General features: G+C 43.0%; 1 pseudogene; it reads right to left on the minus strand.

Moving 5' to 3' along the window:
• Window positions 1-17,001, minus strand: part of LOC148147686 (NACHT, LRR and PYD domains-containing protein 3-like) — a 68,822-nt pseudogene that overhangs the window by 2,865 nt on the left and 48,956 nt on the right.

Genomic DNA, 17,001 nt, shown 5'->3' on the forward strand with positions numbered 1-17,001 from the left:
GGAAACCCACGCAGACACAGGGACAATGTGCAACCTCCACACAGACAGTCACCCAAGGTGGGAATCGAATCCGGGTCCCTGGTGCTATGAGGCAGCAGTGCTAACCACTGAGCCACCATACCACCCCAACTCCCCTGCTTCACCCCACCCCTCCCCCAACCAAAGAAAGTGGTGGATATGGGCATAACTACAATGTTTAAAAGATATTTGGATAAGTAGATGAATTGGAAAGGTTTGGAGGGTTTTGGGCCAAATGCAGGCAAGTAGGACTAGTTTAGTTTGGGAACATGGTCAGAGTGGATGAGTTAGACATAAGGGTTTATTTGCGTGCTGCATGATGCAATGACTCTGTGTGAGAAACAATAAACCAACATTCTTTATTCTGTCCAATATATTACTCAGTTAAATATTCGAGTGTAAGCCATGCTGTGAACTAGTGTTAGCTGTTATTTTACATGTTACCCAGGAGTTTTCAATAACAGGAGTTTATTCTGATAGTTTATGAAATTTAAATATCCTGTTATATAATGAATGATCTCCTCAAGCTTTAGTCACTATCAAAGTGCCTGCATTAATTTCAAGTCAAATTATAGCTCTTTTTTTGGGATAATTTCTGAAAGTTCCATGATTCCATAGATCCTCAGACATAGAGACCAAATAACCAGTCAATGACTATAATGGGGGTCTTTACCACCCAGTGTTTGCGGAAACCAGTACACGTACAGACTTGTGGAAATCTCCCTAGTTATTCCATACAGATCTACTAAATAAGATGTAACTCTAATAGGTCTGCGAGGAGTCTTTAAGTTGTTTAGAATTCAATCTGTAAATCTTTAGATTTCATTATTCAATTATAATTGAGAACAATTCTATTAAACAATTCTTTGAAAAATCCTTCCTCTGATTTTCTAAGTCAAAGTCTGTTTGACTATATAGGTTATGTAGCACTTAATTTCTCTCATGTACAGTTTATAGAAGCCGTAATATGAGAAATATTGCCATTTTATTTTAGCTGCATTTTTGGTTGAAATTCCTAACACGTCCATGCATTGTAAATCATGTAAATAAAATATTTAGATCATAGAACATAGAACAGTACAGCACAGAACAGGCCCTTCAGCCCACGATGTTGTGCCGACCACTGATCCTCATGTATGCACCCTCAAATTTCTGTGACCATATGCATGTCCAGGAGTCTCTTAAATGTACCCAATGACCCTGCCTCCACAGCTGCTGCTGGCAACGCATTCCATGCTCTCACAACTCTCTGTGTAAAGAACTCGCCTCTGACATCCCCTCTATACATTCCTCCAACCAGCTTAAAACTATGACCCCTTGTGTTAGTCATTTCTGCCCTCTGAAATAGTCTCTGGCTATCGACTCTATCTATGCCTCTCATTATATTGTGTACCTCAATTAGGTCCACTCTTCTCCTCCTTTTCTCCAATGAAAATATTCAGAGCTCAGTCAACCTCTCCTCATAAGATAAGCCCTCCAGTCCAGGCAGCATCCTGGTAAACCTCCTCTGAACCCTCTCCAAAGCATTCACATCTTTCCTATAATAGGGCGACCAGAACTGGACGCAGTATTCCAAGTGCGGTCTAACCAAAGTTTTATAGAGCTGCAACAATATCTCACGACTCTTAAACTCAATACCCCTGTTAATGAAAGCCAAGACACCATATGCTTTCTTAACAACCCTGTCCACTTGGGTGGCCATTTTAAGGGATCTATGTACCTGCACCCCAAGATCCCTCTGTTCCTCCACACTGCCAAGAATCCTATCCTTAATCCTGTACTCAGCTTTCAAGTTCGACCTTCCAAAATGCATCACCTCGCATTTATCCAGGTTGAACTCCATCTGCCATCTCTCAGCCCTTCTCTGCATCCTGTCCATGTCCCGCTGCAGCCTACAACAGCCCTCTGTACTGTCAACGACACTCCAACCTTTGTGTCATCTGCAAACCTGCTGACCCATCCTTTAATCCCCTCATCCAAGTCATTAATAAAAATTACAAACAATAGAGGCCCAAGGACAGAGCCCTGTGGAACACCACTCACCACAGATTTCCAGGCAGTGTATTTTCCTTATACTACCACTCGCTGTCTTCTGTTGGCCAGCCAATTCTGTATGCAGACAGCTATGTTCTCCTGAATCCCATTCGTCCTGACCTTCTGAATGAGCCTACCATGGGGAACCTTATCAAATGCCTTGCTGGAGTCCATATACACCACATCCACAGCTCGACCCTCATCAACTTTTCTAGTCACATCCTCAAAGAACTCGATAAGGTTTGTGAGGCATGACCTGCCCCTCACAAAGCCGTGTTGACTGCATTTAATCAAGCCATGCTCTTCCAGATGGTCATAAATCCTATCGCTCAGAATCCTTTCTAACACCTTGCAGACGACAGATGTGAGACTTACTGGTCTGTAATTGCCAGGGATTTCCCTATTTCCTTTCTTGAAGAGAGGAATTACATTTGCCTCTCTCCAGTGGAGAGCGAGGATGAAAAGATCTTCGCAAGTGGCGAAACAATTGCATTTCTCATTTCCCAAAGCAGTCGAGGACAAATCTGGTCCGGGTCTGGCGACTTGTCAATCTTAGCTCACTGATATGATATGATTGCACAGTCCTCAATCCATTAAGCCTAAATACTTTTAGAAATCTCAATGTGGACCCAGTTAGTGCTTTGATCTGAGGCTCAAACAGATTTTGCCATGTTCTCGGGAGATTATCAATTTCACTTGCTGTACTTCTAATTTGTCCTTTAACCTTCTCCTTCACCCAATCACTTTGCAGGCTGTTTGATGAAGAAATTGACTCTGAAACTCCTCCAAGGGCTGAGTTGTCAGTGTGGAGGAGACACAAGCAACAAAATGGAGAAATCTCTCAAACTGCCCATCTTCCTTGCGATGGGCTTCACTGAGGAGCCTTGGGTTGTCCCTGGGTTCTGGGGTCAGGAACTGTACCAGAGCAGCTACAAACACTTGGATGGTGAGATGTGGGAATGTGTAAAACTGCACTGTAGACAGAATCATCTCCCGCCAAAAATTCCATCATGAATCCAGACAGGAACTGGGAGGGTTGCTGGATGTACTGGATCAAATCTCCATTCCTAAACACAATCTTCTTCTCAGAGGCTCCTGTGAAGGCCATCTCACCAAGCTTCAGTAACACATCACGGGGATCTTCAATCTCTCGGCCATGGTTTTGCAGATGTTATAAATATAGTAGGAGTAGAGCTGGGTGATGGTCCTGGGAACTTGCTGTTGTTTCCTGTCTTTTTCTGTGAAAAATTGACCCAGTGACAGACCGAGGATCCAGCAGTACGAAGGGTTGTAGCACATGGTGTACAGGATCTCGTTCTCCTCCACGTGCCTGAAAACAGCTGCTGCCACCGTCTGTTCCTCAAAAAACCTGTTAAAATATTCCTTCCGCTCATCCCCAACAAATCCCAGGATTTCAGCCCGGACACTGATCCCAGCCTTTTCTAACAAATGGGATGCAGTCGGACAGCTGGTCACTAACACTGAACATCCTGGGAGCAGCTTGTGCTGGATTAAACTGTACACAATGTCAGACACTTCACACCAGCTTTCAGGGTCTGTGCACATGAACTGAGATTCTGTATTTCTCCGACTGTCAGAAAAATCGATACTGTCTTTGAATTCATTCAAACCATCGAATGTAAACAGCAAACCCTCTGGGTTCTTCCAGAGCTCTCCCAAAACATTCCCAAATTAAGGATACTGATCCAGTATCAGGTTCCTCAGGTTTATACGACAGTTAATCGTGTTCAAATCCCAAAATTTAAAACTGAAAACAAATGTAAATTCTGGCTATATTTTCCCAGTTGCTCAGTCATAAACAACCTTTTGTACCATTATTGTCTTTCCAATCCCTGGGTCACAATCACTGTTACCATACTTGCATTGACCTAAGTAGGAGAGATGTATTGGGTAGGCTAGAGGTTATTAAGGTAGACAAATCCCCAGGACTGGATGAGATCTATCCCAGGTTGCTGAGGGAGGTGAGAGAGGAAATAGCTGGGGCCCTGACATATATCTTTAGAGCATCCTTAAACAAAGGTGAAGTGCCAGACGACTGGAGATTTGCAAACGTTATTCCCCTTGTTCAAGAAGGGTAGTAGGGATATTCCATACCAGTGAGCCTGGCCTCAGTGGTGAGAAAGTTGCTGGAGAAGGTACTGAAGAATAAAAACTATTTATTTTTGGAAAAGAATGGGCTTATCAGTGATAAGCAACATGGTTTTGTGCGGGGGAGATTGACCCTTCTTAACTCAATGGAGTTCTTTGAGGAAGTGACCAAGTTGGTAGATGAAGAAAGGGCTGTGATGTTATATACATGGACTTTAGAAAGGAATTTGATAAGGTTCCCCATGGTAAACTCATGGAGAAAGTGAAGTCACATTGTGTGCAGAGTGTTCTAGCTCGGTGGATAAAGAACTGGTTGAGCAACGGGGACAGAGAGTAGTAGTTGAAAGGAATTTCTTGAAATGGAGAAAGGTGACCAGTGGTGTCGCACAGGGATCATTGCTGGAGCCACTGTTGTTTGTAATATACATAAATGATCTGGAAGAGGGCACTGTTGGTATGATCAGCAAGTTTGCAGATGACACGAAGATTGGTGGAGTAGCAGAAAGCATCGGGGACCGCCAAAGAATACAGGAGAATAGAGATAGACGTGAGAGTTGGGCGGAGAAGTGGCAGATGGAGTTCAATCCAGACAAATGTGAGCTGATGTATTTTGCAAAAGCCTACAGTGAACTATACCGTAAACAGAAGAGCCTTGGGAAAAGTTGATAAGCAGAGAGATCTGGGAGGTCAGGTCCATTGTACCCTGAAGGTTGCTGCACAGGTGGATAGAGTGGTCAAGAAGGCATATAGTATGCTTGCCTTCATCAGAAGGGGTATTGAGTATAAGAGCTGCAAGGTCATGTTAAAATTTTACAAGACTTTGGTTCGGCCGCGTTTAGAATACTGTGTACAGTTCTGGTCGCCCCATTACCAAAAGGATGTGGACGCTTTGGAGAGGGTACATAGAAGGTTTATGAGGATGTTGCCTTATATGAAAGGGGCTATCTATGAAGAGAGGTTGAGTAGGTTAGGATTGTTTTCATTAGAAATAAGGAGATTGAGGGAGGACCTGATTGAGGTCTACAAAATCATGAAGGTTTTGGACAAGGTGGATAGAGATAATATTTTTCCCAGAGTGAAGGATTCAGTAATGACAAGTCCTGCTTTCAAGGTGAGAGGTGAAAAGTTTAAGGGGAATACACTTGGCAAGTACTTTACCAGAGGGTAGTAGGTGCCTGGAATTTGTTGCCAGCAGAGGTAGTAGAGGCAGACTTGGGTAGATTCATTTAAGATGTGTCTCAACATGAGTAGGTAGGGAGAAGAGGGATACAGCTGCTTAGGAATTGGGCAGTAGGTTGAGAGAGTGGATATGGATTGGCTCATGCTTGGAGGGCCAAAGGATCTGTTTCTCGGTTGTAGATTTTTACTTTGTTCTTTGTTCTTTGTAGTCCCAGGTATGTAATTTATCTGGGGGATAAAAACTGCTCTGGAACAACTGATGAGATTATATTTTTTCCAGGTCTCTCCAGAGATGTATGTCTCTCTACACCTCATGATCTTGGCCTCTTACCAGCAGCTCATCTTCCATTAATGTCCGATCTCGTATGTTAGCGATCAGCAGTGACTCAGTGTATTAATCCACCAGCTCGAAACTGTTCATCTCCTCATTTACTGGGACAGTGTTCACTCAGATTTTTAGTTTGTCCCTGGAGCATCAACTCGTGTTTCTACTGAATACCTTCAATCTGGAACAGAAAGAAAGTGGTTCACAATGTTAGCTGTACTGTCATTACAACAATTTCTCAACACCATTTCATGATGTAATATCTACTATTGAATAAATTGCTGTCGATTTTATTTACAGCTTCAATCAACCTATGTGCAGCAATCGAACCAGTTTTTGGAAAACCCTTGAAATTGGGCAATGGTCCAGAAATGTTTCAATCATCAACTGATTTTAATCTGTACTCACCATGAAGATTTCCCTCAGATCATTAATATAACCACCCATCCAGTACTCCAGGCATTCATTTCATTGCAAATCAACACATGGTTCTGGGAATGCCCAGTAAAAACGGACAAGGAGTTATTTGGTCCCTCAAGCTGTTTCGTAAGGTCATGTCCTAATCAAGTTAGGTTGTCAAGCTGTTACCAGAAGGATTAGTGCTTGGGCCCCTGCAGTTCACAATGATTTGGATGTGGGGGCCATTTATAATATTTTCAAATTTGCAAATGACAAAAATGCTTAGTGGGATTGCATTGAGTGGTGCACACACACACTCAGACCCTCTCTCATGCACTCACACATATACCCCCACATACGCCCTCTCACAGAATTAAACCCCTTTACACTCACACTCACACACATACACACACCCTCTCACAGACACTCATAATCCCACCCCGCCCCCCACACACACCCACATATACACATATACATATAAGTTTGTGGGGTGAATTTGTACTTGCAGAATTACATTTTACTTTGTTCAAATACTGCATGACTCCCATGTGAGATTTTGTAAATTCATTTTTTAGATTAGAATCAGTCTGTCCATTGTGGCACAGATAGTCTCACACAGGGCAGCTCACACCTTCAATACACTACCTGGGTACAGATAGCCTTTACACGGAGCTAACACCTACAACACCTGATCTGGGTTGACATGACACCAATTGTTAAAGTGCACTTGAGAATGTAACTTTTAAAAAAGGGTTTGTGATTTACATATGAAGGAACTGAAACCAACATGGTCATTCTAAAAGATGAGAGACTTAACAAACGATCCAGGTCTTTTTCAATATATAACTTCAGTTACATCACACTGTAAACTTTTGCTATAAATTCTGTATCTTAAAATGTTTTTCTCCACAATCACCTGATGAAAGAGCAGCGTTCCAAAAGCTAATGCTTCCAAATAAACCTGTTGGACTATAACCTGTTGTTCTGTGACTTTTAACTTTATACAGCCCAGTCCAACAACGGCATCTCCTAATCTTAACAGAGATAGACAGAGCAGATGCAAGGCACAAGTCAGGAATGTGATGACATAATCTCCAATTTGCCTGAATGAGCAACACTTGAAAAGCTTGACATGGTGGGTGGAGAGAGTCAGCAGGAGAGTCAGTGACTCACTGACAGCCACAAGGTGTGTGGCTTCTTCAGCGCAATCAAAGCCATCTCCAGCCCGAGTACCCAAGGAGTGACCCCACTAAGAGCCAAACACAGAGTCCCTCATCAAAGACCGAGAGGCAGTCAGCACTCACTGGAGAGAGCATTTTGAGGGCCACCTCCACCAATTCACAGTCTTCAGCACAAGTATTCCTGACACCATTCTACAACACAATACACACACCATCTCAGCAACCCTCCAACTCACCCTGAGGGCAAAAACACCTCCAACAACAGAACAACAACAAGCACAGATGGAATCCCCAGTGAAGGACTAAAATATGGTGGAGAGTCATTCTTGACATGAATCCACCTCACCATCCTTATCTGAAATGAAGAGAGCATGCTAGGAGATTTCAGAGACACTTTTATTGTGACCAACTTCAAGAAAGAAGACAGGTCCGACCATACAGAGAGATTTCCCACTGTCTGTCATGGGTAAGGTCATCATGAGAATCCTCCTCCTCAATAGTGTCCTCCAAGGGGTTGAAGAGCTCTTACTGAGTCTCAGTGTAGCTTCAGCCCATCAAGAGGCTGAATGGCCAGGATTGTTAGTGTGTGACAAATCCAAGCAGAGTGCAGGGAATAGCAGCAACCTCTGTACATGGCCTTCTTCAATCTTCGAGACTTTGACTCTGTGGATCGTGAGGGATACCTTCCTCAAATGTGGATGCCCACAGAATTCTGTCACCATTCTCCGCCTGCTTCACAATGACTTCCAAGCTGTGGTCTTCACCAACACATTCGCCACATGCATGAGCAGGATGTGACAGAGAGAACGAAGGAATTCTACAATCAACATATTAGATCTAAGCCCTGCAGTCCTGTCACTTCCCATCATGAATGATAGTGAACAAATGAACGACTCATTGCAGGAGAAGGAGGCTCCACATATATCTGCAATAATCAACAGTGGGTGAGCCCAGGAAATCAATGCAAAGATAAGGCTAAACCCATTCACTATGCTGATGGGTATGCCAACTTGGCCTACACTAATGGGTAAAGGCTGGGGCCTTGACAACATCCCAGCAATGGGACAGATGACATGTGCTCCAGAACATGCTGTACCCCTGGGCAAGCAGTTCCTGCTCAGCTACAGCACTGACATCTACCTGAGAGAGTGGAAATGTGCTCAAGTATGTGCTGTTCATAAATAACTGGACAATGTCAACCTGGCGAATTCCCACTCCATCAGTATGATATCGATCATGATAATGTGAATGAAACCTTCATCAACAGTGCTATGAAGCAGCACCTACATACCAACAATCTGCACAGTGACACCACGCAGCTCCTAACCTCACTCCAGCCTTCGTCCAAACATGGACAGAAAGAGCTGAATTCCAGAGGTGGGGTGAGTCTGACTGTACTTAACATCAAGGCTGTGTTTGGCCTGGTGTGGCTTCAAGGAGCCTGAGCAAAACTGGAGGCAATGAAAATCAGGGAAAATCTCCCCTGGGTGGAGTCATCCCTGGCAGAAAAGAAGAAAGTTGTGGTTCTTTGAGGTCAGTCGTCACAACTGCGGGACATCTCTGCAGGAGTTCCTCAAAGGAGTGTCTTAGGCCTGACCATCTTCAGTAATTTCATTAATGGACTTCCCTCCATCATCGGGTCAGGCATGGGGATATTAGCTAATGATTACACTGCATTTGCGACGACTCCGGTACTGAAGTACTCCTTATCCAAATACAGTGAGACCTGGACAATATGCAGGCTTGGAATGAAAAGTGGAAAAAAGCATACATGGCACAGAAATGCTAGACAATGATTAACTCTAACAACAGTGAATCAAACAATTGTCCTTTGATATTGAATGGGGTTACCGTTACTGATTCCTTAATAATCACCATCATGAGATTACTGAACAGGACTATCCACTTAAATACAGTGGTGACAAGGCAGGGCAGAAGCTAAGAATACTGCAGGGAATAACTCACTGCCTGACTTCCATCTGTCCACCATCTGAAAGTCCAAGTCAGGAGTGTGGTGGAACATTCCCCATTTGCTGAGATGAGTGAGGCTGCAACAACACTCAAGAAGCTTGACACCATCTGGGATAAAACAGTTCACTTGATGGCCACCACAACCATCTTATTTCCACCACTGACTCTCAGTAGTAGCAATATGTACCAATTATTAGATGCATTGCAGAAATTCTCTAAAGTTCCTCAAGCAAAATTGCAAATCCACAATCATTCGAAGGACATGAGCAGCAGATACATGGGATCACCATGCACTATAAATTCTATTCCAAGTCAATCATCATCCTGATTTGGAAATATATCACCATTCTGTAAGTATCTCTGCTTCACAGTCCTGCATTAGAGACAAAAAAAAGTTGACATCTCCACCTGCTGATAGTCCAGTCCTGAAGAAGAGTTACATACGAAACATCAATTTCTCCCCCTCTTGATGCTGCCTGGCTTGTTGTGTTCTTCCAGCCTCCGTCCTGTTTATTTCACAGCTCTTCATAACGGTATTATAAGTCTATGTCCTACACATGGACACTGAGATCCATATGTGAGTTTAGTCACATGTGAGATAGATAAAAGCAACTTGATATGCCCTCGTATCTGGAATATTTGGAAACATAGTTACATTATTGCCATGAAAACAATTAGTTGTGGAATTTCAAGGGAAAGATAATTGGATATTTTCAAAGTGCTTGGGCTAAATAATAATTTGATCCTGGGTGCGATAACCAGACTCTTCATTTGGGCACTATGTCTTCATTAGATTTCAGTCTTAAAATTGAACTAAAGAAATGGGTGGATTTGTTTACTGGACAATCAAGTGGCTATGATCAAAGGATTTATGATCTTCAATAATGACACTTTGCTGTTAATGATCAATACAATATTGAAAAGATCTGCAAAAAATTTCAAGTTTGAGTCACACACAATAATGTTAGTTGGGATCATGCTGGCCATCATTATAGATGCACAATTCTGTTTGGACACTGGGATTGTGGAGCTGACATGCACTGGATATTGTTGATGTGGGATACAACGCAAGATGCCATGTAATCCATCATTTTTCTAATACCTTCAATAAGGATCTGCTGCAAAGAATTATGAAGCTTATGTGGCACACTAGATGTCATCAGCATGGACAAACTTATGAGACATGGTCATTTGCAGCTCATTTGTATAAATGGTGAAAATTGCACTGAGCCTTGTGCTAGACCATTGGCCAATCTGCTCCACGCACTTCATCCTTGTTCAAGGACCAGTCTAAATTGTCTGTTGTGAGGAAATGTTTGAATAACAGTCCAGATCCAGTTTGGGAGCTGTCTGGAGATATTTAGGAGCCAGTCACTCTTTACTGGAGGTGCCAGTGTGGTCCAGCAAGACTATATTTAGATTCTGGCCTTTTCAATCATATTTTTGACGTATATGGCAGTGCAAAGATCATGTATTTACTCATCTGAACATTACTGATGCTGAAAATGTGTTGCTGGAAAAGCGCAGCAGGTCAGGCAGCATCCAAGGAACAGGAGAATCGACGTTTCGGGCATAAGCCCTTCTTCAGGAATCCTGAAGAAGGGCTTATGCCCGAAACGTCGATTCTCCTGTTCCTTGGATGCTGCCTGACCTGCTGCGCTTTTCCAGCAACACATTTTCAGCTCTGATCTCCAGCATCTGCAGTCCTCACTTTCTCCTCATCTGAACATTAATCAACTGTTTACTGCGATTATTGAACTCAGCATTAATCAGCTGGTTACTACAGTTACTAAATTTTGCAATAATTGGATGTGCATTCTGATTATTGAAGTGAATAATCTTCAACTAAAAAAACATTTATTTTGATTTGATTTTAAGATTCAAAGAAATAAATTGGGGTTAACTCTTCATTGTATGAAACTTAAAATTGATTTGCAGTTTATTCCGCACAGACTAATCCAGCAACAATTGAAAATAGTCACACTCACAGAATCCCACTTTCCAGACAAAGTCCCAGACAACACTATGATCATTTCAGGGCAGGTCCTGTCCCACTGGCAGGACAGAGCCAGCAGAGGAAGCAACCCCATGGAATAGTTAAGGGTTGGGGGAGGGGGAGGTGTACCCTGGAAGTGCTCAGCATTGATGCCTGTCCCCATGAAGCCTCATGGCATTAGATTACGTACGGGCACGGAAACATTCTGCTGATTATCAACTACCACAGCCCATGAATTTCCCTGTTTGAACACAATTTGAAGGTGGAAAGGACAGACAATGGTCTCTGTGTGGGAGGCTTCAGTATCCTTCACTAAGACAGGCTCAGCAGCACCACCTGCTGACTGAGTTGGGACATTCCAAAGGCATTGTCACCAAACTGCCTGCCACACATTTTATCGATACTGCATCATGTGGTGTGGCACTATCTCTATGTGAAATGGAGTTCAGTGAGCTATCTGCAGCATCAGAATTATACCTTGCATTGATAATCTGACTGGAGGATTTGAGTTATAGGGAGAGGTTGGATAGCCTGGGACATTTTTTACTCTGGGGCATCAGAGGCTGAAACATGAATTTATAGAGATTCATAAAATCATGAGGGGCATGGAGAGGCAAGTCCTTCATGCAGAGGGTGATGGATGTATGGATGGATGCATGAATAGGAAGGGTTTGGAGGGATATTGGTCAGTAGCAGGTGGGTGGAACTAGTTTAGTTTGGGGATTATGTTCAGCTTGGACTGTTTGCATCGAAGGGTCTCTTTCCATGCTGTATGACCCTGTGGCTCTATAGTGGAAGCTGGTACAATTACAACATTGAAAAGGCATCTGGGTGAGTATATGAGTAGGAAGTCTTCAGACTGGTTCCATGAAGAGTACAACAGGACATACAAACAGCAGCGCTGAAAACCAATATATGAGGTTCCAACCTGATGAAACTACACAACTACACAATAAGTAACGGACAGAGCTAAGTGATCACACAGCTAATGAGACTCTGCTTTCTCCCCACTGATGCTGCCAGACCTGCTGGATTCCACCAGTAATTTTTGCATCAAATCTAAGTTCTGCTGATCTATGTTCTAGCATATTTAGTCATAAAAAGATGGTGGACAATTAAACCACTGGGTGAGAAGGCTACTCTCCAACAACTAAACCCTCAGTTAGAGGGCTGTCCAGGACATCAGTGCAAAAGATAAAGCTGAAGCATTTGCAACAATCTTCAAGCAAAAATACCAAGACGTTGATCCATTTCAGCCTCCACCTGAGGTCCCCATGTTCACAAATCCCAGTCTGCAGCCAATTCAACTCATTCTCCCTGATGTTATGGAATTACAGGAGGCACTGGATACTTAAAAAGTTGTGGGTCCTGACAACTTAAATATCGAAAAACCTGCCGAGCCAAAGTGTTCTGATGGAGCAACAGCACTGGCATGGACCGAGAACGTGAAAAATTACCCAGGCACGTCTTACACAGAAAAATGAGGGCAGCTCTGATGTTGTTAATTAACATCTCATCTGTCCATTCTCTAACATGGAAATGGGAAGGAAGGTGTAATTAACAGGGCTATCAATCAATACCTGGTCAGCAATAGCCTGCGTATTGATGGCCAGTTTAGGTGCCACTAGGGCCATTGATTACAGCCTTGGTTCAATGAAGTGGAACTCCAGAGGAGAAGGGAGAGGAATTCCCCTTAACAACAAGGCACCATTTGACCTTGTGTGACACCAGGAGGCCAAGGAAAAACAACAGTCAAGGAGAATCCAGAGAAAACTCTCTACTGGTTGTAGCAATAAGTAGCAAGAAGAAAGACTGTTGTTATTGTTCATGCCAGCAATTCCACCTTCAGGACACCTTTGCAAGAACTCCTCAGGAAACATCCTAGGTCTAACCATCTTCACCTGCTACATCAATGAAAACCCAGAAGTCCATCAGTGAGCAATGTTAGTATAGTGCTTTGAGCACAGCTGCTTTCCAAGCAGTTAACCCAGATTCAATTCCTGGCCATTGCATGGTTCCAATTTTAAACTGACCACCAAGAGGATAGATGAGGGTAGGACAGCAGATGTTCTATATATGGACTTTAGCAAGGCCTTTGACAAGGTCCCGCATAGCAGGCGAGTTGTGAATGTTAAGTCACATGGCATACACAACTAGCACATGCTGACCATGTGCTAGTTCCAATTGCCCGCATTTGGTCCAGATCCTTCTAAACCCAGAGATAGCTAACTGGATTCAAAATTAACTCAACGGTAGCAAACAGAGGGTAATTGTTGAAGGTCATTTCTTGGACTGGTGTCCTGTGGCTAGTGGTGAGCCACAGGGGTTGGTGCTGGGATCTTCAGTATTTGTTACTTACATCAATGATCTGGATGTGAATGTACAAGGCATGATGGCTAAGTTTGCAGATGATACAAAATTCGGAGGTATCGTTGATAGCGAGGAAGGTTGTCAAAAATTGCAGGGTAGTGGCTGAGGATTGACTAATGCAATTCACTACAGTCACATGTGAGGTGTTACACTTTGGAAAGTCAAACCAAGGAAGGACTTAGACCGTAAATGCTAAGGTCCTGAGGAGTGCTGTGGAACAGAGGGACCCAGGAGTACAAGTACATAGTCCTTGGTATGTGGTGCCACAGGTAGACAGGATGGTGAAGAAGGCATTTAGCATGCTGGCATACATTGGTCAAAGTAACGAGTATAGGAGTTGGGACATGATGTTACAGCTGTATAAGTCATTGGTGAGGTCGCACTCGGCGTATTGTGTACAGTTTTGGTCACCCTGTTATAGGAGAGACATAGTTAATACTGGAAAGAGTACAATGAAGATTCACAAAGATGTTACCAGGATTAATCAACCTGGGCTATAGGGAGAGGTTGCCCAGTTTAGGACTTTATCTCTTGGAATGTTGGAGAATGAGGGCTGACCTTATTGTGTATAAAATCATGGGGTGGCGGGGGGCAGCAAAGATAGGATGAATGCTTATTGCCTTTCCCCAGAGATGGAGAATTGATAGCTAGAGGGCATAGGTTGAAGGTGAGAGGGTAAAGGTTTCAGAAGGACCTGAGGGGCAACTTCTTCATGCAGAGAGTGAATGGAATGAGTTGCCAGAGAAAGTGGTTGAGGGAGGTACAATAGCAACATTTAAAATTCATTTGAAAAGATACAGGGATGGGATAGGTTTAGAAGGATCTGGACCAAATGCGGACAATTGGAGCTAGCACATGGTCACCATGGAACAGTTTGGGCTGAAGGGCCTGTTTCCATGCTGTATTAGTGTATGACCAGAAAAACCTCAAGCTGAAAGGATGTTCATGGACTGTTGAGTTGCCCTGTTAATACACAAGTATGTCATTCTGTGAAAAATACATCATTTAAATTAGAACTGTGGGTGCTTGAAATCAGAAACCAAAACAGAAGCTGAGGTGGATGTGATCAAGAGCATCAAATTCCTGGGAGTGACGATAACCAACAATCTGTCCTAGATCACCCATGGAGATGTGATGGTCAAAGAGGCACAATAATGCCCCTTCTTCCTCAGAATGGTTGGGAAATTCAGCATGTCCTTAAGGACTCTCACCAACCTTTCCACATGCACCATAGAACACATTCCATCTGGAAGCAACACGGCTTAGCCCAAAAACTTCTCTACACAGGACCGTATGAAAGTTGTGAACAAAGTCCAGATCATCACACAAGCCAACCTCCTATCCATTGACTGCATCTGCACTTCTCGTTCCTGGAAAGGCCGCCAATAACATCAAATATTGCTCCCATCCCTCTTCCACCAGGCAGAAGATGCAAAAGGTTAATTGCACATATTAACAGGTTCAAGACCTGACAAATTTTAAATCTAATGTTGATCTTGTTTTCGTATGTTCCTGTGTTAGCATAACTTTGTCTCCCTCCCTATGTTCAATCACCCTGTTACCTATATGCTCTTGTCTGTTACAATCTGCCTGTACTGATCACAAAACAAAACTTTTCATTGCACTTAGGTACATGTGCCAATAACAAATCAAATCAAATCAAATCAAATCACTAGAAATATTCATCAGGTCTGGCGCCATCTATGGAGAGAAATCAGAGTTAATATTTCTAATACAGTTCTGAGGATACTGAAGATGAAACATTAACTTGGATTTCCCTCATGCAACAGGTTTTCAATTTTTTCAAACTCAAACTCTTGTACAATGAAAGGGAAATGGCCTGTTCTCCCAGCTCAGCTTCTCTCTGGTTTGGTTTGGGTTTTAGCAGTTGTGTTTTGAAGCTGCTGGACCCACAGAAGCAGGTCCAGGCTGGTCCTCTCTCTCTGACTTCTCTCCTGTGAGATCCTGGGTTTGATTTTCCCTTTTGTGTGTTTATGGGGATTGTTGTAAGTATTGGAACACCGCTGTTACGTTGGAATGATCTGTTGGGTGTTCGAATATGTTAAATTATTCTGTGTTCTGTTCTCTTTTGTTGTGTTTCATTCAGTAATCTTGTAAATAAATTCTGTTTTGTTTAAAACAGGCCAGCTGCATCACTCCTGGAATTTCCACTCGACACCTGCTTAATACAACTAGCAAAGTGAGGGTCTGGGCTACCTTCTTGAAATGTTTGGAGGGTTCTGGCCTTGTCCATAACAGATTGGGGCTCGTCTAGGATTTGTTCTATGGCTGTGATTTAGGATGAGGGTTGTTGGTCTCGAAGGCAGTGAGTGGTAGGTGTTTGTATCTTTTTATTCTGGGTGTTGAACTCGGTTGGTTTAAACAGTGCTCAGAACAGCAATGACTCTTTCAGTTACCAAGAGTTTTCAGGAGGTGGAAGCAGTGACCTTGGAGATTTTGCAAAAAGTGATTAAGACCAATCTGCTGGAATTAGCAGACAGGCTGCCTCCTTGGAGCTTCCTCCTTCCATGAGGAAAGGAGAGCATAATTACAGCAGTAGCTCAGCATTTATATTTGCTGGAAACACCATCAGAATATTTAGAGATGGCTAAAATTCAACTGAAAACTGTTTTAGCAGAGCAAAAAGAAAAGGCAGAGAAAGAGAGAGGCAAGAAAGAGAACAAGAGAGAGAAGAGCAAGTAAGAGAAAGGTGAGAGAGTGAAAAGGAGAGACAGGAAAGGAAGCAAGAGAGGGAGGTCAAACTTCAGAAATTGGCACTGAGACAGGAGAGTCAGCTTAAAAGGATGGAGATGACGGCTGAAGGTAAGCTTAGTGAAGATGAGGATTAGATTCCATACAGTGTGGAAACAGGCCCTTCGGCCCAACCAGTCCACACCATGGAAACCCATGGTAGCCAAAGGCCGGGTCAGAAACTGTTTAAATATATTCAGACATTGTCTAAAGTCGACATTTGAAAAGGTGGCTAAACAAATGCGGTGACCAGTGACCATGTGGGTTTTGTTGATCCAAACAAAATCTGTAGGTAGGGCTAGTGAGGTATTCGCATCACTTATCAGAGGAGGAATCTGGGGCGTACAAGGAGTTGAATAAAGACATCTCAAGAGCATATGAGCTTGTATCAGGAGCCTACAAGCAACGTTTCAGGAATCTAATGAGGGAGCCTGGTCAAACCTACATTGAGTTTTGAAAGAACAAACAAAGTAATTTTGATAGGTGGATAAGGGCATTAAAAATAGAGCAAACCAACGACTCTCTGAGAGAGACAATTATATTTTTGGAGTTTAATAATTCACTTCCTGAAGTAGTGAGAACTCATGAGGAAGAGCAGAGAGTTAAAATGGTAAGATTAACTGCTGAGTATGAGTTAGTCCAAAAATCTATGTTAGGCTTCCAACAGT

Source organism: Chiloscyllium plagiosum, unplaced genomic scaffold (assembly GCF_037043375.1).
Source record: "Chiloscyllium plagiosum isolate Xiang-an unplaced genomic scaffold, Cpla_swu_hap1 HiC_scaffold_15, whole genome shotgun sequence".
In the NCBI taxonomy this organism is placed as follows: domain Eukaryota; kingdom Metazoa; phylum Chordata; class Chondrichthyes; order Orectolobiformes; family Hemiscylliidae; genus Chiloscyllium; species Chiloscyllium plagiosum.